General features: G+C 35.6%; 1 pseudogene; it reads right to left on the bottom strand.

The window, feature by feature from the left end:
• Positions 1-23,111: 23,111 nt before the first annotated feature.
• On the bottom strand, positions 23,112-23,710 carry LOC132366557 (AP-3 complex subunit sigma-2-like; annotated as a pseudogene).
• Positions 23,711-26,624: the final 2,914 nt, after the last annotated feature.

The following is a 26,624-nucleotide window of genomic DNA, read 5'->3' as shown; positions in this document are numbered from 1 at the left end:
TATATTAAAACAACAATGCTTGGAATTATATAAAGAAGGTATTTTGAGAGTGAAAAGGAAAATTTTCACAAGGGGAATTGGGAATAGAGTTTAACTAAAAGGAAATGTTCGATTTTTCAATAGACATCTTACAGAAACCTCTAAAAAAAAGAATAAAGACTTTACTGTAATTTTAAATGCCAGAGCTCAGTTATAACCCAAAATGTACATGGCATCATCAAGGAAAGATGAGCAGTGTACAGTCCCTTTACAGAATTCTGATTTCAAGCAAGCTGATCATCTCCATATGCCTGCAATTATCCATAATAATTTCACATTTCATTTGATTAATTCTTCTGCTTCCCTACATACAAACACAAAATGGTATGGACTTCCCTTACCTTGCACATTGTTATAGTTATTGTTTCATTTTATTTAGTAATGTAATGAAAATGGAGCATTCAATCACGGGATTATCACTCATACTTTGAAGAGATTATTAATTATGTAGTATCAAGACTGCCACTTCAGGGCCATGCAGAAGGTTGCCTAATTACCCAGTGATTTCAGGACAATTTACACTGTCAATCTGAGTAAAAAAGTAAATAAATAAAATAAGGCTGTGTTTTCTCTTCTTCCCCCCTTTTTGCTCTATCTTCCTCGTTGATATACTTGGCTTACAGATACAAATAAATTCATTTGGTAATTCTATAAATTTGGCACCCCAGGCCTGGATTTTTTATTACATTTAAAAAATTTATATTTTACACACTATCCCACCTCACTCCTTCCTTAAAAGGTAATCATATTTACTGGTCTCATTCCTGGAAAGACTAACCTGGAATCATGTTTAAGGCTTTATTTTTGAATTTTCCAAAACTCTCCAAACTCACAATTTGTTAATTAAAATCTATTATTTGCTAAAGCTAATGTTAAAAAGAAAAACAAGGGCATTAATACATTATGGAAAAACATTAGGATGTAAAATGTACTGGAAATTTTGCTGATATGGGACATCAAGGACCATTTTCAAAGATTAGCACCATGTTTCCAATTCTAATTCCTATAAATTACTATTCAGTAAACAACCAGAGCTAAAATTCTCCCACCTATGAAATAATTCTCATTCTTTATGGAATTAAGATTCTGCCAAAAGCAACTGAGGTAACCACCAGTGTAACAAGTGTGTAGCTGAGTAGAGTATTAAATTTGATGACAATTCAAAGAATAATTAAACAGCAAAGTTTATTATCCTGTATCTAATTAAATCAATAATCTACTAATGTTTATTGGTTTAATTCTTGAACTACCTGTATCACAATTAACTGTGATAACCAAATAAAGGTACATTTTTAAAAGAAGACTCATAACATTATTATTTTTAAACAAAACTCAACAGGTAACACAGATCTTTGACTTAACAATGGAGTTATATCCCAATAAACCCATCGTAAATTGAAGATACCATATGTGGAAAATGTGTTGAATACATCTAACCTACAGAACATCATAGCTGAGCCTAGCATACCTTAAAGGTGCTCAGAACAGTTACATTAGCCTACAGTGGGGCAAAATTCTCTAACATGAGACCTATTTTATAATAAAGTATTGACTATTTTGTGTAACTTATTGAATAGTGTACTGAAAGTGAAAAACAGAATGGTTGTATGGGTACAGAATAGTTGTAAGCATATAGGTTGTTTACCCTCTCAATCACTTAGCTGACTGGGAGCTGCAACTCACTGCCACCTCCCAGCATCACTGGAGAGTATTGCACCACATATTGCTGGTCCAGGAAAAGGTCAAAGTTCAAAATTCTTAGTATGGTTTCTACAGAATGCTTATCACTTTCACACCATCATAAAGTCAAAAAATTGTAAGTTGAACAATTGTAAGTCAGGGACAATCTGCACTTCTGTTCACAAAACTTAGAAAGCTATTGAGTTTAAAACTGGTTCTCAATTCTGGATGTACAGAGAGATCATCTAAGGATACCAGGGCTCTATACCAGACCAATTAAATCAGGCTCTCTAAAGATGGGGCTCAGATTTTTAAATTTTTTAAAAGCTCCCCCAGATGATTTCAGTGTGTAGCCAGCTTAAGAACCACTGGTCTGCAGGATGGATGAAAAGGATGCTTTCTAACAAGTGGCATTTTCTTTGTCAATGAGCTTAAACTACAAAGACAACTGAAACACATGCAGGGCTTGAAGTCTAATTTTCAGTTCCAGAAGGGCAAGGCCCTGTGTTTTTTTGTCTTAAGTTCAGCTTTTCATTTATTCATTCACTTCCAGAGACATATTGAGGATCTATAGCATCAACCTCACTCCTCTAACAATGAAGTTCTCGTTCCTCACTCATATCACTTCTTTCCTGTCTTGTCCAATACATAAAATACTTGGTCAGAGATAGATCACAAGAAAAAAGCAATCCTTACAAATTTTAAAATTATTTATTCTAGTTCTGTGGAAAATGCCATTGGTATTTTGATAGGGGTTGAATTGAATCAATCTGTAGATTTCCTTGGGTAGTATGGTCACTATAACAATATTGATTCTTCCAATCCAAGAGCATGGTACATCTTTCCATCCATTTGTGTTGTCTTCAATTTCTTTCCTCAGCATCTTATAGTTTTCTGAATACAGGTCTTTACCTTCTTAGGTAGGTTTATTCCTAGGTATTTTATTATTTTTATGCAATGGTAAAGGAGATTGTTTCCTTAATTTCCCTTTCTGATAGTTCATTGTTACTGTATAGAAATGCAACTGATTTCTGTATATTAATTTTGTATCCTGCAACTTTACCGAATTCATTGATGAGCTCTAGTAGTTTTCTGGTGGTGTCTTTCGGATTTTCTATGAATAGTATCATGTCATATGCAAACAGTGACAATTTTACTTCTTCCTTTCCAATCTGGATTTCTTTTATTTCTTTTTCTTTTCTGATTGCTGTGGCTGGGACTTCCAAAACTATGTTGACTAAAAGTAACAAGAGTGGCATCCTTGTCTTGTTCTGATCTTAGAACAAATGTTTTCAGCTTTCCACCACTGAGTATGATGTTAGCTGGGGGTTTGTCATATATGGCCTTTACTATGTTTAAGTATGTCCTCTCTATGCCCCCTTTCTGGAGAGTTTTTATCATAAATGGATGTTGAATTTTATCAAAAGCCATTTCTGCATCTATTGAGATGATCATATGGTTTTTATTCTTCAATTTGTTGATGCGGTGTATCACATTGTTTGATTTGTGGTTATTGAAAAATTCTTGCATCCCTGGGATAAATCCCAGTTGACCATCTCTTTAATGCAGAGATGCAGTGCATCCCTTTAATGCATTGTTGAATTGGGCTTGCCAATATTTTCTTAAGGAGTTTTGCATCTAAGTTCATCAGTGATATTGGCCAGTAATTTTCTTTCTTTTTTTTCTTTTTTTTTTGTGATACCTTTGCCTGGTTTTGGTATCAGGGTGATGCTGGCCTCATTCAAAGATGAGGGGAAGACAGAAAGGCAGAGAGAGAGAGAAAGAGGGGAGAGGGAGAGAATGAAAATGGGTGGGGTGGCATAAATAATTAGCTTCAATGACACATTTGAAAGTATAAGAATACAAAAACAATAGGAAACTTTGGCAAATCTTTCTTATATGTTGAAGACTCTTCAATTACTAGAATAAAAATCATTGCATTAAGGAAAAAAAATCAGATTACACAGTAGAAACACAAACAAAGATTTGGTAATTTTTGTGGATGATTTGTAATAACTAGAAAAAATAATGCATTTTATAACATAAAATATAGTTTTTCATACAGTAAGTCCCCTACATATGAACCTTCAAGCTGTGAACTTTCAAAGATGCAAACGTGCATTCGCATGTCCAAACACATAAATTAGTTCAAGTGTCTGGAGTACATTATCACATGCATGAATCCTCTACAAGTGGTTGTGCTTTTGTGTACTTTACTGTACAGTACTGTACAGAGTACAGTAGTACAGTATCTTTATTTCAAGCCCAGGATGTCTGGAAGCAAGCATAAAAGCAGCGGTGATGTAGCTCATACTACTGTACTTTTCAAGGTACTGTACTGTAAGATTTAAAATGTTTTCTTTAATTTTTTTTCTGTTTTTTAATGTGTTATTTGTGTGAAAAGTATTATAAACCTATTACAGTACAGTACTATATAGTCGATTGTGTTAGTTGGGTACCTAGGATAACTTTGTTGGACTTATGAACAGATTGGACTTATGAATGTGCTCTCAGAATGGAACTCCTTCGTATGTAGGGGCCTTACTGTACTTTCTTCCTTCTGTTAATATTTATGTTAGAGCATGTATTTGTAGTCCAATAATTATGATAACAAACAGAAGGGGAAAAAAAGGAAAAGACATATCTGCTACATAATAAAGCTAATTAAAAAGAAAGAAGATGAATATCTTTTTTCATTAACATCAACTTTCTCCATAAAGCAAGATTATTTAACTTTCTTAAAGTATGGGTAAGTTCACTATTACTGCCTTTGCATGGAAATTTATATTTATCCCTTTTTTGCAAAGGTCAATGTTATTATTTCTACTCAAATTTCACTTCTGTGAAAACAGAAAATTTTAATTTATTATCAACTAAAATTGTACAGAGACGGTAAGTTGATTACTCCACTCTCCTCTTCTTTCTTAGAAATATAAAATTAATTTTGTTCAAGGTAGCATCATGTCCAACTAAAAGACTGAATCTCCTGTTTTCCTCCCAACCAGACATGGTCACGAAGATATATGGAGAAGTTGTTGCTTGGTACCCCAAGGAAGATTCCTTAAAATAAGGATACATGATATATGATATGGGTTTTTTTAATCCCTTTCTCACTGATATCCCCCTAGGGATAGGAAAGCTGGACTCCCATCAATCATTTGGTCTATAAGACAACATTAAGGCTAAAGCCACTCTAGAATGAAGAGGGTGTAGATACAGATAATGTGGAGTGACAATATCAGTCCCAGACTACGTACACCGTGACTTCATTAATAGAGATGACATATATTATTATCTTGTTTAAGCCACTGCGATTTCCAGTGTATCATTTAGACATTCATAAATGACACAAAATTTTTAAGACGGATGTAAGTATGCTGAATGCAAGGTTTATTCCTGGAGATTCGTTCAAGATGGTGGAGTAGAAGGACATGCGCTCATCCCCTCTTGCGAGATCACCAGAATCACAACTAACTGCTGAACAATCATTGACAGGAAGACACTGAAACTCACCAAAAAAGATACCCTACACCAAAAGACAAAGGAGAAGCCACAGTGACATGGTAGGAGGGGTGCAATCACAACAAAATCAAATCCCACAACTGCTGGGTGGATGACTCACAAACTGGAGACGAATTACACCAAAGAAGTCCACCCACTGGAGAGAAAGTTCTGAGCTCCACATCAGGCTTCCCAACCTGGGGGTCTAGCAACAGGAGGAGGAATTCCCAGATAATCAGACTTTGAAGGCTAGTGGGATTTGATTGCAGGACTTTGACAGGACTGGGGGAAACAGAGACTCCACTCTTAGAGGGAACACACAAAGTAGTGTGTACATCAGGACTCAGGGGGAAGGAGTAATGACCGCTAGGAGACTGAACCAGACCTACGTGCTAGTGTTGGAGGGTCTCCTGCAGAGGTGGGGGGCAGCTGTGGCTCACCGCAGGGACAAGGACACTGGCAGCAGAAGTTGTGAGAAGTACTCCTTGGCATGAGCCTTCCTGGAGTGCGCCAAGCCCCACCAAAGAGCCTGTAGGCTCCAGTGCTGAGTCACCTCAGGCTAAACAACCAACAGGGAGGGAACTCAGCCCCACCCATCAGCAGACCAGCAGATTAAAGTTTTACTGAGCTCTGCCCACCAGAGCAACACCCAGCTCTACCCACAACCAGTCCCTCCCATCAGGAAGCTTGCACAAGCTTCTTAGATAGCCTCAGCCACCAGAGGTCAGAAAGCAGAAGCAAGAAGAACTACAATCCTGCAGCCGTGGAATGAAAACCACATTCACAGAAAGATAGACAAAATGAAAAGGCAGAGGACTATGTACCAGATGAAGGAACAAGATAAGACCCCAGAAAAACAACTAAATGAAGTGGAAATAGGCAACCTTCCAGAAAAAGAATTCAGAATAATGATAGTGAAGAGGATAAAGGACCTCGGAAAAGAATGGAGGCAAAGATTGAGAAGATGAAAGAAATGTTTAACAAAGATCTAGAAGAATTAAAGAACAAAACCTAGAAGAATTAAAGAACACACAAACAGAGATGAACAATACAATAACTGAAATGAAAAACACACCAGAGAAATCAATAGCAGAATAGCTGAGGCAGAAGAATGGATAAGTGACCTGGAAGACAGAATGGCGGAATTCACTGCTGTGGAACAGAGTAAAGAAAACAGAATGAAAAGAAATGAAGACAGACTAAGAAACTTCTGGGACAACATTAAACACACCAACATTCACATTTTAGGAGTCCCAGAAGGAGAAGAAAGAGAGAAAGGACCCGAGAAAATATTTGAAGAGATTATAGTCGAAAACTTCCCTAACATGGGAAAGGAAATAGCCACCCAAGTCCAGGAAGTGCAGAGAGTCCCAGGCAGGATAAACCCAAGGAGAAACATGCTGAGACACATAGTAATCAAATTGACAAAAATTAAAGACAGAGAAAAATTATTGAAAGCAACAAGGGAAAAACAACAAATAACATATAAGGGAACTCCCATAAGGTTAACAGCTGATTTTTCAGCAGAAATTATACAGGCCAGAAGGGAGTGGCATGATATATTTAAAGTGATGAAAGGGAAGAACCTACAACCAAGATGACTGTACCCGCCAAGGATCTCATTCAGATTTGATGGAGAAATAAAAGACTTTACAGACAAGCAAAGCTAAGAGAATTCAGCACCAACAAACCAGCTCTACAACAAATGCTAAAGGAACCGCTCTTAGTGGGAAACACAAGAGAAGAAAAGAACTTACAAAAAAAACCCCAAAACAATTAAGAAAATGGTAATAGGAATGTACATATCAATAATTACCTTAAATGTGAATAGATTAAATGCTCTAACCAAAAGACACAGGCTCGCTGAATGGATACAAAAACAAGACCCATATATATGCTGTCTACAAGAGACCCACTTCAGACCTAGATACACATACAGACTGAAAGTGAGGGGATGGAAAAAGATATTCCATGCAAATGGAAATCAAAAGAAAGCTAGAGTAGCAATTCTCATATCAGACAAAATAGACTTTAAAACAAAGACTATTACAAGAGACAAAGAAGGACACTTTATAACAATCAAGGGATCAATCCAAGAAGAAGATGTAACAATCATAAATATATATGCACCCAACATAGGAGCACCTCAATACAAAAGACAAATGCTAACAGCTTTAAAAGAGGAAACTGACAATAACACAATAATAATGGGGGACTTTAACACTCCACTTTCAACAAAGGACAGATCATCCTGACAGAAAATTAATAAGGAAACACAAGCTTTAAATGATACAATAGACCAGATAGATTTAATTGAAATTTATAGGACATTCCATCCAAAAACAGCAGATTACACTTTCTTCTCAAGTGCTCACAAAACATTCTCCAAGATAGATCACATCTTGGGTAACAAATCAAGCTTCAGTAATTTAAGAAAATTGAAATCATATCAAGCACAACACTATGAGATTAGAAATAAATTACAGGGAACAAAATGTAAAAAACACAAACACATTGAGGCTAAACAATATGTCACTAAATAACCAAGGCAACACTGAAGAAATCAAAGAGGAAATCAAAAAATACCTAGAGACAAATGACAATAAAAACTTGATGATCCAAAACATATGGGATGCAGCAAAAGCACTTCTAAGAGGGAAGTTTATAGCAATACAATCCTACCTCAAGAAACAAGAAAAATCCCCAATAAAAAATCTAACCTTACACCTAAAGGAAATAGAGAAAGAAGAACAAACGAAACCCAAAGTTAATAGAAGGAAAGACATCATAAAGTTCAGACCAGAAATAAAAGAAATAGAAAAAAAGAAAACAATAGCAAAGATCAATAAAACTAAAAGCTGGTTCTTTGAGAAGATAAACAAAATTGACAAAACTTTAGCAAGACTCATCAAGAAAAAGAGGGAGCGGACTCAAATCAAAAAAATTAGAAATGAAAAAGGAGAGGTTACAACAGACACTGCAGAAATAGAAAGCATACTAAGAGACTACTACAAGCAACTCTATGCCAATAAAATGGACAACCTGGAAGAAATGGACAAATTCTTAGAAAGGAATAACCTTTCAAGACTGAACCAGGAAGAAATAGAAAATATGAACAGACCAATCACAAGTCATGAAGTGGGAAGTGTGATTAAAAATCTTCCAACAAACAAAAGTCCAGGACCAGATGGCTTCACAGGTGAGTTCTATCAAACATTTAGAGAAGAGCTAACACCCATCCTTCTCAAACTCTTCCAAAAGACTGCAGAGGAAGGAACACTCCCAAACTCATTCTACAAGGCCATCATCACCCTGAAACCAAAACAAGACAAAGATACTACAAAAAAAAGAAAATTACAGACCAACATCACTGATGAATATAGATTCAAAAATCCTCAACAAAGTACTAGCAAACAGAATCCAACAGCATATTAAAAGGATCATACACCATGATCAAGTGGGATTTATCCCAGGGATGCAAGGATTCTTTAATATATGCAAATCAAATAATGTGATACATCATATTAACATTTTGAAGAATAAAAACCATACGACCATCTCAATAGAGGCAGAAAAAGCTTTTGACAAAATTCAACACCCATTTATGATAAAAACTCTCCAGAAAGTGGGCACATAGAGAACAAACATCAATATAATAAAAGCCATATATCACAAACCTACAGCTAACATCATACTCAATGGTGAAAAACTGGAAGCATTTCCTCTAAGATCAGGAACAACACAAACATGTCCACTCTCGCCACTCTTATTCAACATAGTTTTGGAAGTCCTAGCAACGGCAATCAGAGAAGAAAAATAAATAAAAGGAATCCAAATTGGAAAAGAAGAAGTAAAAATGTCACTATTTGCAGATGACATGATACTATACATAGATAATCCGAAAGATGCCACCAGAAGACAACTGGAGTTAATCAATGAATTTGGTAAAGTTGCAGGATACAAAATTAATGCACAGAAATCTCGTGCATTCCTATACACAAACATCAAAATATCAGAAAAGGAAACTAAGGAAACAATCCCATTCAACAGTGCAACAAAAAGAATAAAACACCCAGGAATAAACCTACCTAAGGAGGTAAAAATTCTGTACTCAGAAAACTATAAGACACTGATGAAAGAAATCAAAGATGACACAAACAGATGGAGAGATATACCATGTTCTTGGATTGGAAGAATCAACATTGTGAAAATGACTATACTACCAAAGCAATCTACAGATTCAATGCAATCCCTATCAAATTACCAATGGCATTTTTTACAGAACTAGAACAAAAAATCTTAAAATTTGTATGGAGAAACAAAAGACCTCGAATAGCCAAAGCAATCTTGAGGGAAAAAAATGGAGCTGGAGGACTCAGACTCTCTGACTTCAGACTATACTACAAAGCTACGGTAATCAAGACAATATGGTACTGGTGCAAAAACAGAAATATAGATCAATGGAACAGGACAGAAAGCCCAGAGATAAACCCACACACCTATGATCAACTAATCTATGACAAAAGGGGCAAGGCTATACAATGGAGAAAAGACAGTCTCTTCAATAAGTGGTGCTGGGAAAACTGGACAGCTACATGTAAAAGAATGAAATTAGAACACTTCCTAACACCATACACAAAAATAAACTCAAAATGGATTAAAGACCTAAATGTAAGACTGGACACTATAAAACTCTTAGAGGAAAAAATAGGAAGAACACTCTTTGACATAAATCACAAGATCTTTTTTGACCCACCTCCTAGAGTAATGGAAATAAAATCAAAAATAAACAAATGGGACCTAATGAAACTTAAAAGCTTTTGCACAGCTAAGGAAACTATAAACAAGATTAAAAGATAACCCTCAGAATGGGAGAAAATATTTGCAAATGAATCAATGAGCAAAAGATTAACCTGCAAAATATATACACAGCTCATGCAGCTCAATATTTAAAAAACAAACAACTCAATTAAAAAATGGGCAGAAGACCTAAATAGACATTTCTCCAAAGAAGACACACAGATGGCCAAGAGGCACATGAAAAGCTACTCAACATCACTAATTATTAGAGAAATGTAAATCAAAACTACAATGAGGTATCACCTTGCACCAGTTAGAATGGGCATCATAAGAAAATCTAAAAACAACAAATGTTGGAGAGGGTATGGGGAAAAGGGAAAACTCTTGCACTCTTGGTGGGAATGTAAATTGATAGAGCCACTATGGAGAACAGTATGGAGGTTCCTTAAAAAACTGAAAATAGAATTACCATATGACCCAGAAATCCCACTACTGGGCATATACCCAGAGAAAACCATAGTTTAAAAAGACACATGTACCCCAATGTTCACTGCAGCACTATTTACAATAGCCAGGTCATGGAAGCAACCTAAATACCCATCGACAGATGAATGGATAAAGAAGATGTAGTAAACATATACAGTGGAATATTACTCAGCCATATAAAGGAACGAAACTGGGTCATTTGTACAGACGTGGATGGACCTAGAGACTGTCATACAGATTGAAGTAAGTCAGAAAGAGAAAGACAAATATTGTATATTAACACATATATGTGAAATCTAGAAAAATGGTACAGATGAACCTGTCTGCAAGGCAGAAATAGAGACACAGATGTAGAGAACAAACGTATGGACATAAGGGTGGGAAAGTGGCGGGGGTGGGGTGGCGGCGTGGGGGGATGAATTGGGAGATTGGGATTGACATATATACATTAATATGTATAAAATAGATAACTAATAAGAACCTGCTCTATAAAAACATAAAATAGGGCTTCCCTGGTGGTGCAGTGGTTGAGAATCTGCCTGCCAATGCAGAGGACATGGGTTCGAGCCCTGGTCTGGGAAGATCCCACATGCCGCGGAGCAACTAGGCCTATGAGTCACAATTACTGAGCCTGCACGTCTGGAGCCTGTGCTCCGCAACAAGAGAGGCGGCGATAGTGAGAGGCCCACGCACCACGATGAAGAGTGGCCCCCACTTGCCGCAACTAGAGAAAGCCCTCGCACAGAAACGAAGACCCAGCACAGCCATAAATAAATAAATAAATAAATAATTTTTAAAAAAATAAAATAAAATAAAATAAAAAGATTTATTCCTAAAGTTTATAAATGAGAGAATCCTATGCTTAAACAATTTAGAAACTAAATTTGTAAACAATAAGGGAAGAGAAAACAATGTAGCAGGGATGATGGGTTGAATACAGGTACATTAATATATTGCTTTTTATCTAAGACTCAAACACCTCTGCATCCTTTAAAATATTTTGTTATGAAAAAGTTCAAATTTATATAATAGAATTATAAAGAAAATATAAACATATATCTTCTAGGTTTAACCTTTAATAATATATTGAAGTATAAGATCAATTACAAAATTTGACATTTTCTTCATAGTATTGTTGTATCCTTCTCTAAGAATAAAAATATTTTCTTACATAACCACAATAATATCACACCAAGAATTTTAATAATTTCATAGCACTGTCAATTACTCTGTACTTATATAAAATTTCCCAGGTGTTCCCAAATTTCTTTTTTATACTGAGAAAGACTCTTAATATTGAAGTTGAGGATGAACTGAGTGTCATGAGAGGAAAAAGTTGTGATACAAAAGAACACACAGAGAAGAATAGAGTGATTGGGGAATGGGAATGGAAGATGAATAAAGGAGTATGTTTATATGAAATCTGGAAAGTGAGCAAAGCACTGGAGAGTTTTAGGAAATGTAGATTGTATCTACAGCAGTCTGTTGGATATAAATTTTATAAGCCAAGAGAGATAAAAAGAGTAGCTGGAAATGTGATTTATTTAATATAGGGAGAACAAAATAATCTGCTCTGAAGGCATTTACACAAGCAAACTGCTTGGGTAACTTATGCTAGTCTCTATGTGTAATTTATAAATATTCTGATTTTTCAATTATATTTTGTTTTTTTGCCATTTATTCTAGGATCAGAAGTGTGTTAAAAATAATTTGCCACAAAATGAATGAAATAGGCCCAGCATAAGACAAGCAATAGTACAAATGCAATGGTAAATGACACTCACACCATTCCTGCCTTGTGTTGACAGTGGAAAACAGGAGTGAACAAACCTGCCCAAAAGAGGCAGCTGACGCTCAGGTTCAACGGATCATTCACTGTGGAAATGGAGAATCAAAGCACAACTTTTGGTTTTTGAAGTGAAGGCAGAAACCTTGATTTTGTTAAATGCAAAATCTTATATTATTAAAGGTTGGCAATCAACACTCAGTTTAAAACTGGTGCAGGCAAATATTGTGTGTATCAAACAAAACAAGCACCTGTGTGGGCAGAACTGGCCCCTCTGCTACAGCTTGTTGCATCTCATCCTACAAAGTTGAGGAAGCAACACTTCTAACTGGGTGCAAATTTGTAAGACACTCTTCGAAAGTGTTAGTAAGTCAACTTAATTTACATATGTTCCTTAATTTGCTTAGTTTCCTTCCTGCTTTACTTCCTCCTACCTGAATAAGACAGGCACTGTCCTGAATGACAGCTCCCTAAGTATACAAGATGACAGTGTAACTGATTCAATGATGCCCTGAACAAAGACGTGTCTGGTGGTGAGCCTCCTTTAGAAAAAAAGGAAATCTGATTAATTCTTCAAGTTATACCTCTATTCCAGAAAAGAATGAGCCAAATTTACATAGTTAACTAATCAGGGAATATCTCATTCCTAATCTTTGCCAGAAGAATCAGATCCAATCTAATCACATTACTACAGAATAGCACCTGGATTTAGACATTTTCACTGTAGCATTTTTACTAAGGATTAAATCTAATCCTGAGAGGAAAAATATAATTTGCTTTAAATTTTGTATTTATCTTATACATATTAATATTTATCTACAAGAATTACAAAATTTGATGTCATGTAAAATCATTGGATTATGAAAAAATTTAGATAAGCACACCTACCATCTTTGTACTTTATTATGTTTGCTATACAATTCATCATAGTTTTCCTCACCATACATCTTCTTATTATTATTGCTTTTGCACTATCTATCAACAAGACAGTGGTCTCTTTGATAGAGAGCAGGACTAAATTCTATTCAGCTTGATCCCATCCTATCACAGAATACTGTAACATCCCAGAGACTCAGAGAATGCTTATTTAACTGATATGTTTTTTTAAAAAAGACTGAATTTAAATAAATTTTTAAAATTGAATCTGGCTTTAAAAATCATGGGTTAACATCCCAGAGACTCAATAAATGCTTGCTTAATTCAAGTAGCTTAAAAAGTAAGATTGGATTTAAGAAAATCTCAAAAAAGTTGAACTGTATTTAAAAATCATGAGTTAACGTAAGTATTTCAATATAACTTAATTTATAAAAATTTATAGGACAAATGCCATTCTAATGTAATAAACAATAAAGCTCATATCTTCTTCCCAAAAGTATTTGAAGAAAAATTTCTCTCTGGTATAATTGCAATTTTTCCATAATTTGGATATCAGAGTATTCAAACTATCAAAAATGCACTTCGTTGTTTTTTTTTTTTTTACTACATATCACTACATAACCTAATGACATTTTTTATCAGGAATTGTGTAATTCTTAGAGATTAGAAAACACGTAGGCTTTTTGGCTTGATCAGCATAAGCAGTGACTGTGTTGGAAGGACTGAGAGGTGCAGTGCTGGATGATAGAAGCTCAAATAATTTCTCTAACCAAGTCATGGAGAGCAAAATGTACTCTCACGCAGTAGCATTTTACTCCAGCATAACTACTTTGCAGCAAGAATATGTAGCATATTGAAATTTAGAAAGGTGAAGGTTCAACTATATATTTAACATTACTATCATTTTTGTTCTTAGAAGTATGTGAATAGAAGAAATTGAGTTTCCTACTCTCTCCTTTGGCTTTCTATCCCCAGAAGTGGGCAAGAAAATTTCCCCTTAATAGTTGATGTACCCTGCAGAACCAAAATTTGAAGACTGTGCTTATAGTAACTTTCCTTATCTTTCTAACATGTAGCACAAATACACTACTGGTTATGAATATTAAGACTAAAATAATTAGCAAGACAAGTTTCCCTAAGGCTTAGATCACAGTAACACAATGTGTAAAAAGTGAGATGGAAATTAGAGCAAAACTCAAAGTTTTGTTTGACATTTGTAATTATACAGTGGCAGAGCTGCCTCCCAGGAACTAAGATTGAAGAACTCCACACTGTTAAAGCCATCTCTTCCTTCTTTTGTCCATTTTCAATTATAGTTATCCCAGTTTGGTTAGCCCTAAACTAGCCATATGAAAACTCATGATGTCGAGTATTCTCTATCAATGAAGTCATTCTTTTTCCTTATTTCTAGATTGCTAAACCAAATGTGTACCAAAAAAGATTATCTTCAGTTAACTTTCCACTAGGATTCATTCATTCATTCATGCATTAAACCATGAAAAAAATCTTTTCACTTATTACGTATGCTAAACACCATGTGATATACTGGGTGAGCTACAAAAATATACTGTGAGCTACAAAAATAGCTCACACCCATTATCCTATATGATACCAAATATGAGTGTTATCATTCACATAGATCACTGAAAATGATGGTCAAAATACCAGATGTGTCATTTTGGGGGACAAAGTTCTCACACCCAAGTAGAAAGTACATGAAGATTAACATTTTTTGAAGGTCTTTTGTTTGTTGTTAAAATTTATTATACTGAGTCCATATCAGTCTTTCTAGTCACAAAATACTAATAATGCCACACGAAGTAGGAAATACTAACAAAAGCTCTAAAAGTTTATATCATGAACACAAATCTTAAAAAGATTAGATTCATATAATCATTAACATTACATGTCATAGAACATGTACTCAAAAATGTATTGATGCTTTAGCTATGAAAAAAACATACATTTCAAAAAACTTCTCTTCACCATTTGGATGTCAACTAAAAACACAAAATATGTGAAAAATCCCAAAAAATGTACTTCTGAAGGAATATAATCCTTAATCTCCAAAATATGGCTAAAGGCAAAGAGAAGCTAAGATCAGGCAGATGCCACACAGAAGGAAATGAATAGTATCTACATCATCAGTGACAAGAGGGACTAGTGGTAGCAGATTTAAGAAAGCACCAGCAAAACAACTTCTTGATGAGAAAGAGCATGTTCTGAAGGGCAAAACCCTATCTCTTGGTTATAACAATAATTGCAGAAACTGTTAATCAGGACATATAATAGAAGTTGTTCTCAACCTAGTTTGATTCAGAAATGTAGATGTGGAAGGTCAATACAAAGAATCACCCAAGTCAGTCATATATGCAGGATACAGTCTCTGAAATAGCAGAGGAGAATTTTTTAGATGGAAAAACTCCTTAGAATGGAAGATAAAGGGGTCGGGGGTTTTACACATAACATAAAGAAATTTCACAGACATCCAGAAAATGCTAACTCATTAAATTATGAACAATAAAGAAAAATTAGTACAGGGCACAATACAAATATACTATTAAAGATGAGAAAGAAAAAGGAGAATAAGGATGTTAGTCAAAATACAAATGAAAAACTGGACAAATGTTATTTCATAATGTGGGCAAAAGGCCAATCACCTTCATATACAAAGAACTAGAAATCATGGCCAAAGGATATGAAGTAACAGGTTAAGAATATATAATGCCAATTGGTTTTAAATATATTAAAATATGCTCAAACTTAATACTTATAATAATATAAATAGAAATTTAAAAACACATTGAGATACCATTTTTACCTTTCAGACTGGTAAAAATCCAAAATTTGATGCCTCACTGTGTTGCTGTAGCTATAGACAGACAGGTGCTCTCATGCGTTGCTGGTGAGAATTTAAATAGATAGAACTCCTATGAGGGTCAATTTGGTACTTACCTATCAATATTTATCTTATATATGTGTATGTGTGTGTGCATGTGTGTGCAAAATGATATACAAGAAAGTTTTTGGAAGATATTTTGAAGGTTTACTAATAGGTTTGGTACCTACATAAAACTGAACGAAGTACAGCTATAAGAAAATATAAGAATGCTCTCTATATACTGACATATGTGGAAAAACACTAAAATATATTTCTTAAATTAAAAAATATACGACATTAAGGACATTGATTTTAAAATACTACCAATTTTTCAACAAGCAGGGGATAAATTTGTTCTTTAAAAAAAAAAATCAGGATAGACTTCCAGTTTCTGGTTCTGCCCGTAAGGAGCTTAAAAATTACTACTCCATTCAAACAGCAAGTAAAAGGATGAACAAACTGAAAAATCAACAGCTCCCTTTCTTAAGAGAGATGAGGACAGAGGACAAACCACTGCCCTCAAGATTGGAGAGACAGGCAAACACAGGGAGTCACTGCTTACCAGAGCAGAGACTCATATGCAGAAACCTCCATGGAAATCAGTTCTGGGGTAGGAAAACCTGAGCAGTAATTGAGGAGCATCTTTGGCCCATTTTATAACTGGACTGTTTCTTTTCTTATTGTTGAGTTTTAAAAGCTGTTTATATATTTTGGATATTAGTCCTTTACCACAATGTTTCTTTGACAAATATTTTCTCCTAGTATGTGACTTATTTTTTATTCTCTTAATATTGTCTTTTATAGAGCAGACATTATTTTAATGTTATTTAAGTTCACCTTATCAATTATTTTTTTCAGGGGTCAGGACTTTTCTGTTGTATCTAAAAAGTCACTGCTATATACAAGGTCATCTAGGTTGTATCCTATGTTATCTTCTAGGAGTGTTACAGTTTTATGTTTTACAGTTGGGTCTACAATCCATTTTGAGTTAATTTTTGTAAAGGTATAAGGTCTGTACCTAGATTAATTTGGACATGTGGATTTTCAGTTGTTGTAGCACCATTTTTAAAAAAGACTATCTTTTCTCCATCATAATGAGGCAAAGACCTTAAATGACCCCTCAACAAGGAAGATATACAAATGGCAAGTAAGCATATGAAAATATGTTCCACATCATATGTCACCAGGGAAATACAAATTAAAACCATGAGATACCACTACACATCTATTAGAATGACCAAAATTCTGAACACTGACAACACCAAATACTTGTGAGGATGTGGAGCAAAAGAAACTCTCATTCATTACTGGTGGAAATGCAAAATGGCACGACTTTGCAAGAAATTTTAATGCAATCTTTACAAAACTAAGCATACTCTTACCATAGGATCCAGCAATCACATCACACTTCATGGTATTTACCTAAAGGTGCTGAAAACTTATGTCCACATGAAACCTGCACATGGATGTATATATCAGCTTTATCCATAATTGACAAAACATGGAAACATCCAAGATGTACTTCAGTAAGTGAATGGATAAACTGTGGACAATGGACTGTTATTCAGTGCTAAAAAGAAATGATCTACTAAACCATGAAAAGACATGGAGGAAACTTAAATACATATTATTAAGTGAAAGAAACTAATCTGAAAACGGCACACATTGTATGATTCCAACTATATGACATCCTGCAAAAGGCAAAACTATGGAGAGAGTAAAAAGATCAGTGATTGCCAGGGATTAGTGGAAAGGGAGAAATGAATAGGTGGAGCACAAAGGATTTTAAACTTCTCTGTATGATATTATAATGGTGGACCCATATTATAAATTTGCCCACACCATTAAAATGTACAACACCAAAAGCGAACCCTAATGTAAACTACAGACTTTAGATGATTATGATGTGTCAAGATAGGTTCATCTATTGTAACAAATGTACAATCTGGTAGGACATGATGATAATGGATAAGCTATACATATGTGGAAGTAAGGGGTATATGGGAAATATCTGCACCTTCCTCTCAATTTTGCTGTAGACCAAAAACTGCCCCAAAAACAAAAGTCTTTAATTTTAAAAAAAGAAAAATAACCAAATTTTTAATATAACTAAGTGGGCCCTGTTTGGTCAATACCATGAGAATATTGTCCTACCTTTGATATTTGATCCAGCACTATGTGTAAAGATCAAGCACATGGAGAATAAAAGGAGAATAGATCACTGGATTTATTATTTGCAGAAAATATATCTTTATGTGGTAAAAATTTTATAAAATTCATTTATAATTGCTACACTGTTTCTTGGAGAGAGTGTGCCATGAAGAACAACATCCCAGGAGATGTAGCCTTCATACAACTAAAAAATTATTGATATCATGCTACATATATTATCATAAAACACAGTACCAGCATTGTCAGTTTCCAATTTGAGGTTAAGTACTGGAAGGCACTGGTATGGGATCAGCAAGATGAAGCAAAGCATAGGAAAAGGAGAGATAATGTAACTCGAGTGAAATTTATGAACTATAAAACTAGTAATATATGCATATAAATAAAAGCTTTTGAGTACAATTAGGGTAGTGGTAAAAAAAAAAATCAAAAACTGAATCCTTCATCTAGGCTTCCTGGGCTTGCATGAATCCCCAGTTAAGAAACTCCAGGTTAGAAGAAATAATTTTGGACAGGATGAATAGGAGCAAAGCCCCAAACCACAAATTTGGGACAGAAGCCTGGAAGCAGCTATGCAGAGCGAAACTGGGAAAAGTCCTCATCTTAAAACCAAATTTGTGAATCTGAATTATGTAGCAAATCAGGGTACAATGGGCCCTCCATTATACACGGGTTCCTCATCAATGGATTTAAACCACTGTGCAACAAAAATATAAAAAAAAAAAATCCAGAAACTTTCAAAGAGTGAAACTTAAATTTGAGGTGCACTGGCAACTATTTACATTACATTTGCATTGTATTTACAACTATTTATGCAGCATTTGCATTGTATTAGGTATTATAAGTAATATAGAGATGATTTAAAGCATACAGGAGGATGTGCATAGGTTATATGCAAATACTATGCCATTTTACATAAGGGACTTGAGTACCCATGTATTTCGGTATCCAGAGGGGTCCTGGAACCAATTCCCCTCAGATACAGAGGGACAACTGTATGTATTCTTTTCATAAGTATTTACTTAATGCCCATTATGTGTCAGACCTTTTAATACATGCTGAAGATCTAACATGAAGACAAAAATCCATGCCATCAAAAAACTCACAATTTGGGATGGTCTATTTGTCAGGATCAAGCTAAGTTCAGATCGATAACAGAGAGACAGGAATTAAAATATGTATAATCAGGTGATTAGAGCAATGGGCCAAGGTTCAATGTCCAAGAAGACACTCAGGCACCAAGACCAGAGTGCAGAATGAAGAATTCAACAAAAATTATTGCACATACAAGAATTATCAGAATAGGTGCAGGTTCTACAGGAAGCTGAATCATAGGAATTATGCCACTAGGGTCAAAAGCCTTTGTTCCTAGGGTCAGATTCCCCAAACTCATGGCTAAAAGTTTAGAATTCATCCAAAATAATTGTGCTCCCATTCAGAGGGGTCTTTCTACATTATCGTTGGTAGTTGGTTACTTATCTCTGCTTTAACAGGTCCAATTGCAGAGAGTTCACCAGTTATTTTTAAAATGTTTATCTAAGAAAGCTATTGCTTTTTATATCTTAATCTTGTAAATAGCTCCCTTATTGAATTCTTCTGTTGTTTCCAAGGGGTTTTCAACTGACTTTCTCATGTTTTCCAGGTATAAATCCGTATCTCCATATCATCTACAAATAATAAGTTAGATACTTTCCTTCCAATGTTTATAGCAATCATGTCTTTCTCTTACCTAATTGCATTGTCAAATTCTTCCAGAAAGTGTACATAAATAGTGGCAATATTGGGCATCATTAACTTTAACAGTAATGACCTAGTATTTCACATTTAAGCATAACTGTGGCTTTCAGTGTGTGCGTGTGTGTGTGTGTGTGCATATGTATTCCAGAAACAGTTTTTTAACAGAAATGGATATTAATTTTTGTCAACTGCTTTCTAAGCATCTATAGAGATTGTTAATGTCATTTCTCCTTTGATCAATCTTGTTGATAAACTGAAAATAGCAGATTTTGAATAATAAATTCTACATTTTATTACTAGAATCAACCTCACATGATGATTTCTTTCTTTTAATGTGTTTCGAGTACTTTCACATTTTTCAAAAGTAAGGTTAGTGTATGGTATTTTTTCATTTGCATATTATTGTGGAATTTGATACAATGATACAATACGTGCTTTGTAAAAATGATTTGTAATTTTCCCTCTTCTCAATTCTGAAACAGTTTAAGTAGTAGCAGGATTTTATATTTCCGAAAGGACATGGGGGCACAGAGCTCTGTGCACCTGGTGTCATAATTTTCTTCCAGAATATTTGGTCAGTTTACTATCCCAATATTTTTGGAGTCCATTCTTACAATTACATTTGGTATAAAATATTTAATTTTCTCTAGTTTTTTTTTTACAGAGTTTAGAGTTCATTTTTTCATGTACAATTTAATACCACTTTCCTCCTTATTTTGTCTTAATAGGCTTAGCTGTCTTTCATTTTCAAAAAACCAATAATATTTAAAACGTGATCATTGTTTTTCAATTCACTAACATTTGTTTTTAACTTCACTGTGCTCTTTCTTCAGGTCCTTTGGTTTGTTTTGTTGATCATTTTTCTAACCCTTTTAAATGATTAGATAATTCAATTAACTAAATTATTTCCTTTTACTAATCTAAATATTTCAGCTATAAATATCCCTCTGAGGGTTGTTTTACTTAATTTTCAAAGTTTTAATTATGACATGTTTATTATTATTTACAAAGTATATGTCAAGTTAGGATCAATTTTTCTTTTTTGCCACAAAATAATCATTAAGGATAGTTTGTTTTTTAATGTTCATTTTTCTGATGTTCTTGTTTTCCAGGTTTCTGTTAAAGATTCAGTTATTAAAATTTCTAATCTATTGAAGTTTTATAAAGTTCCACGAGCCCTTGAAAAGAAAGTTCACTCCTTCTTTCAGGATGTGAATTCAATATATGTCTTTTGGATTTATTCATTAAATACATCATTTATATCTTTTTTTTTTTTTTTGGTATGTATACGTATAACTGATTCACTTTACTGTACACCTGAAACTAACACAACATTGTAAATCAACTATACTCCAATAAAAATTTTTAAAAAAGAAAAAAGAAAAATGACTTGGTTCTAGCTTTGTGACCCTTGATACAACACTTAACACTCTGGGCTTCTGTTTCCTCACCAGTTCAATGGAGGCATGTGGAGGACCCCCCAGCTTACACTCTTTGATGCTGTCACTGGCTACCAAGCTGGTTTTTATCACAGTTTCTGAGAAGCTACCCAAACTTTTTGAGGTTTCCTTATCCATAAGAAAGAAAATATAATTGGGAGAAGCCATTTGAGCAGTGAAAAGAAAATGAACTGTGGATTTAGGCAGACAGTCTCAATTCTTAGCCCTTGTGACCTACCTAAAGCAGGTTACTTGACCTCTCTGAGTCTTACCTTCCTGACTTGCAAAATGGAGATAACAGTGTCTGTTGTAAGGATTGTGGAAGGATCTCGCTCATGCCACCTTACAGGAGGTGCAAAATAAATATCGTTTTCCTTCTTTGTTCCTATGTCACTTTCAGCAAATGTGAGAGGGATGTGAATATGCTGAAATGTCTGTTTAAAAAAAAAATTCTTTAAAAGAATATCAGAGGTTTTAACATTAGATAGATATATTAACCTACATTTCCCTCTTCCAACATAAGAGGGCCTACATTCTGATCAACACTGCCCATCTATGAGGTTATCAGAGATGTTCCAAAAGACTGAGGCTAAGAGGCTACAGGGAGCAAAGGGCACCAACCACAGGAAGCACTGTTCAAAGCGGGAAAAGACGTGGTCCTGACCACGGTCCTGCCGGGCACCATCTCAGATGGGCTCTGCGACAGCATCAGGAGGCCTGAGGAAACAGTTTGGGCCACCGGCCAGCAGGCACGAGAAGTCCCCAGGCCGGGATGCTTTACCATGGTGGTGCAGCGAGCTCCCTAATCTCCAGGGAGCTCAACATCATACCCGAGACCTGGCCCCGAGGCAGCGCAGGAGTAAGAGGCACTACTTCGAGGAGCAGCTTCAGCTCTAAGTTAACCACAGGAAGAAAGGCTCTTACCACACGTAAACATTTACAGGTTTCCACAGCTAGCTCTAGAGGACTGTCATCTGAGGGCAACAGGGCGTGCCCAGAGTGAGCTCAGGCAGGGACCCCTCGCACACTGGGGAGAAGATGCTGCACAGCCACCGGTCTCAGCCAGCAGGCTGCCTGTGTCCACAGCCTTCGCCTGTGCCAGGTCCAGAGCACATGGCCCCAGCTCAGGCTCTCATGCTCCAGAAGCTGGTGTAGACAGCAGTGGGTTTCCTGGACAAAGAAGACTCATCATTCATAACTGACCCCTCTGCTCCTCGGGAGGAGAATGTATTTTAAACCTGGAAGAGTCATAATTTCTATGCTCCACATGTTGTCAACTTTGCCTTCTACAGACACAGGGCCCCTCCCCTTTGAGGGGGACCCCTCTGGCTGTGGGGGTGTGCCCTCCCTATTGGCAGAAATGTGGAGGGCAGGCAAACAACAGGCTTACGATTTGGATTGTGTCCTGCGCATAAACACCTGGGAGAGCAGAGCCCAGACCGTGGCAGTGGAGAGTGTGAGCCGCAGGAGATGGTGATGGGACAGCATGGCTATACAAAAGGATTCTGGGTGTGCCAACTCGAGTAGAGCCAGTAGGCATGTGCTCCATATGTGAGAAGCAAGCACAGGCTGGCAGTGGACACAGGACTCCTTCCCGATTCGGGACAGCAGGGGCCACTGCCCGAGGCAGGACTCCTCCAGGGCACAGAGCGGGTTTTGCTGCAGGACTGGCTCAGCTTTGCTGGTTCCAAGGATTCAGTTCAGCCGTCTTCCACCCTCAGACAAACTGGGACAGGTTGGGGACCTTGATGTTGAGATCGCCAATGTTGATATTCCGAGGCATCTCTGGCAGGTTGATGTTTTTCACGGCAGACATGGCCCGGGCGGGCGCTGCTGAAAGGCCACCCTTGGATTTCTCCAGCCTGTTCTGAGCTTCAATCTGAGCCACGATTTCATTCCTGTTTGTTTCCAAAACCATCCCACCCATCACCACCTCCTGAAGAACGTAGTGCACCTTATCCATATGGAAGATCAAATCCGATTCACAAACATTTTCGAAATACATATCCAGAGTCTCCACAAAAACCTGGATGAGGTCCAAGATCCCAAGTTCACTCTCTGATGAATCCACACAAAATACAAAATAGAGGGTAGCATAATGCTGATAAATCAGTTTGTAGTCAGAGCCACCAATCAAACTTCCACCCTCCAAGAAGTTACAGATGTTGTCATCCCACTTGAGAGCTAGATGGAAGGTCTCTCAAATAATCTGCTGTTGAATTTCTTCTGGGAAACGCTGGTAGAAGCGGACCAGCCACGGCTTCCCGTGGTTATTGAAAACCAGAATTGCCTGAACCATCTTTGCCCACCACGCTCCTTTCACCACCGGCTACTTCCAGAGAGCATCTCCCATTTATATCTTTTATAGTCTTTTTCTGTCTACTTTAACTCTATGTTTCTGTCTCTTTAAAACATTTTTATTAATTATTGTAAATTTATTTTGTAGTTACATGTAAATTACTATGTAAGTTAGAACCTTATTGAGAATCGCACCCTTATTATGAGAAATTTAGCACAAATTATACTTCCTTTATCTTTCCTCAATATTCATTTTATTTTTCTTTGGCTAGCACTGGACATCCCCAATTCCTTCAACTCTGTCTTACATGAAAGTTTCCAGTCTTACTGTTCTGAATATTTTTCTCTATGTACAGTCTTACGGTAATGCTTTTCTAAGATATGATGTTAAAAATAAGGTAGAATTCCATATTATCTGACCAATATGGATTATCGTAGAATGTAGTCTCTCTCAATTTAGCCACCATGCATTTACCAAGTCAAGCTAAGATTGCATATGGGTGCCCCAATCTCCTAGGTGGCTCCCACTGAGCATGAATTCAGCAGGAATTCTGTTGGGAAAGGCAATATCCTACATGCAGTTTTTGGGTTTCTACTTGGCCACATAAGAATGGGCCTTGAGGCAGGAACACTTCTTTACCAAGAGATAAAGAAACCTCACAGCTTGTGCTGAATTTATCACATTGTGTGGGAATAGCTTTTGCTGTTCAGACTCAATGTGTATTTCTTTGTTTTGCTTAAGCATGTGCCTCATATGGCACCTGGCCAACCCACTATTATATCTGTCCCTTGCCAGGAGGGGGCAGGATCCTTTTGCTGCAGCACAAGAGGCATTCCTGCAGGTTAATTGCCCTGTGTCCGCTGCTGGGAGGGACCTGCTGGCAATGGGGTACTGACACCCACTAATGAAGTTAATCTTGCTCTGCCTTGTCTCTAGATGAGTAAATCATTGTTCCATCCAATGCTTGACTGCATTGTGTTTTCTCTGGCAACTCTGATATCAAAATGCAGTGGACAGAAGTGTTCAGACTTCTACTGCTGATAATAAGCCACAGATGCCACTTGTTTGACAGTTTAATTAACACCCATTACCTTATAGTGCTGGTTCTGTTGACTTTCTTGTGTACATTTCCTTATATATACTAAATATTCTAAAAGTATTCATTGAACAAAAGAATACATAAATGAACACGGGAGGTAAAAATTACAAAATGTACATGATTGAGATTTTCTACAAAGGACAGTCTTTATTAATTTTATGTTTGAGGAAAAAATTTTCATCGAAATTTACTTCAATTATGTCAATAAATGTCATTCTTGAAAGTTATGTGTTTACAATTGCAGCCACTATAATTATGCAACACTTGCTTTGAGAAAGGACAAGTAGTTTTGAACTGTGTAGCAAATGACACCTTATGTAATGTAAGCAATTTATAACTGGGTAACTTTAATAGTCTATGAGCTATAATAAATACTTTAAGTAATGTTTTACCAGTATGGAATAATTGTCTGATTAGTAATGCACCACTACAAAATGACAAGAGCTTTATAAAAGAGAAGTATGTGCTCTACAAATTGTAGGATAAATTCTGGAGGTTAGAGGAAAGGAAAAGTGATATTATTAATACAGAACTTCTACTAAATAATCCATTAAAATTGTTTTAAATATACTTGAAAGTCCTCAGTATGTGGTACTATTATTTTAAAGTGTTGATCAAAACACATAGACTTCATTTTTAATTTAGTTGTAGGATTACCATAAAAATATGTATATAATCTCCTTTCACTATTTTTTGGGAGCATGTATCTTTAAACCAAAAGTGATTATCACAATGTATTTTCTTGGATTATGAACATATATTATTAATCTTAGGTGGCCACTGAAAGGAGGAACCCAAGTATGAAAAGTACTAAAACAATTTGTTTTATATCTGCTACTGTGATTTATTATCAAGGAGTCTTTGTCATTTTCTGAAGTTTTAATATTTGTTATTTTAACTGTCTCACTCCTCCCAAAATAAAGCAGATCAGGGATTGTGTTTTCATCACTACTCTATCCATGGTAAGTAGAAGAACCCTTGACACTTAGAAGCACTCAAAAAATATTGTGACATGCAAGTATGAATGTGTAATCACATAAGGTGATTGTTTTTATCCCTGGTAACTTAGCTGAATACGTGTTCAGAGAGACCTTAGGGAATCATTTTGGCCAAGATGCTTGGAGAACTCCTACCTGAAAAGATGATCTTTGAGTAAATCAGAATAAAGAGAAGGAATTAGTAATACAAAGATATGAATCAACAGAATTCGAAGTAAAGAGACGAAAAAGCACTGACTTTGTAATTAACTGTGTACTATTTTCCCAGTATTTGTATTTGCCAAAGACAAATACAAAATTAACTGTATAACATGTTTCCCAACAAAAAGGAAATTACATACAGCTTTGTAAGGAGATGGAGTACCATGTGAATAAAGCAGACTTTTTTTTTAAATTCGCAGATATATGTGATCTAGTCTGAATACGCTAAGTATAGTTATCATCTTAATAAAGTTATCCTCTACTCCTAGTTTCCAATGATTGCTTATGAATGGGTACTGAATAATATCAAATTATTTTTCTGAATATTTTGAAATAATTATATCATTTTTTATTAGTAGTAGTATATTAACATACTGAACTGTACTGATAGATATTCAAATAGCAAACCATTCTGGAATTCCTAAAATACTACCTCTTTGGTTCTTGATGTCACAGCCTCTTTAAACCACTGAGTTTTATTGGCTGATATTTGTTTAGGATTTTTGCTTCTACGTTCGTGAATAAGATTGATTTGTATTTTTATTAACATGAACTTGTCAAATTTTGATATCAAAGCGATGTTGATTTCATAAAGAGTTGAGAAATATCTTTTCTCCTCTTCTTATTTAATTA

The sequence above is a fragment of the Balaenoptera ricei genome, chromosome 5 (assembly GCF_028023285.1).
Source record: "Balaenoptera ricei isolate mBalRic1 chromosome 5, mBalRic1.hap2, whole genome shotgun sequence".
Lineage (NCBI taxonomy): Eukaryota > Metazoa > Chordata > Mammalia > Artiodactyla > Balaenopteridae > Balaenoptera > Balaenoptera ricei.
The sequence above is the reverse complement of the archived record's forward strand: the minus strand, read 5'-3'. Positions and strand labels throughout refer to the sequence as shown.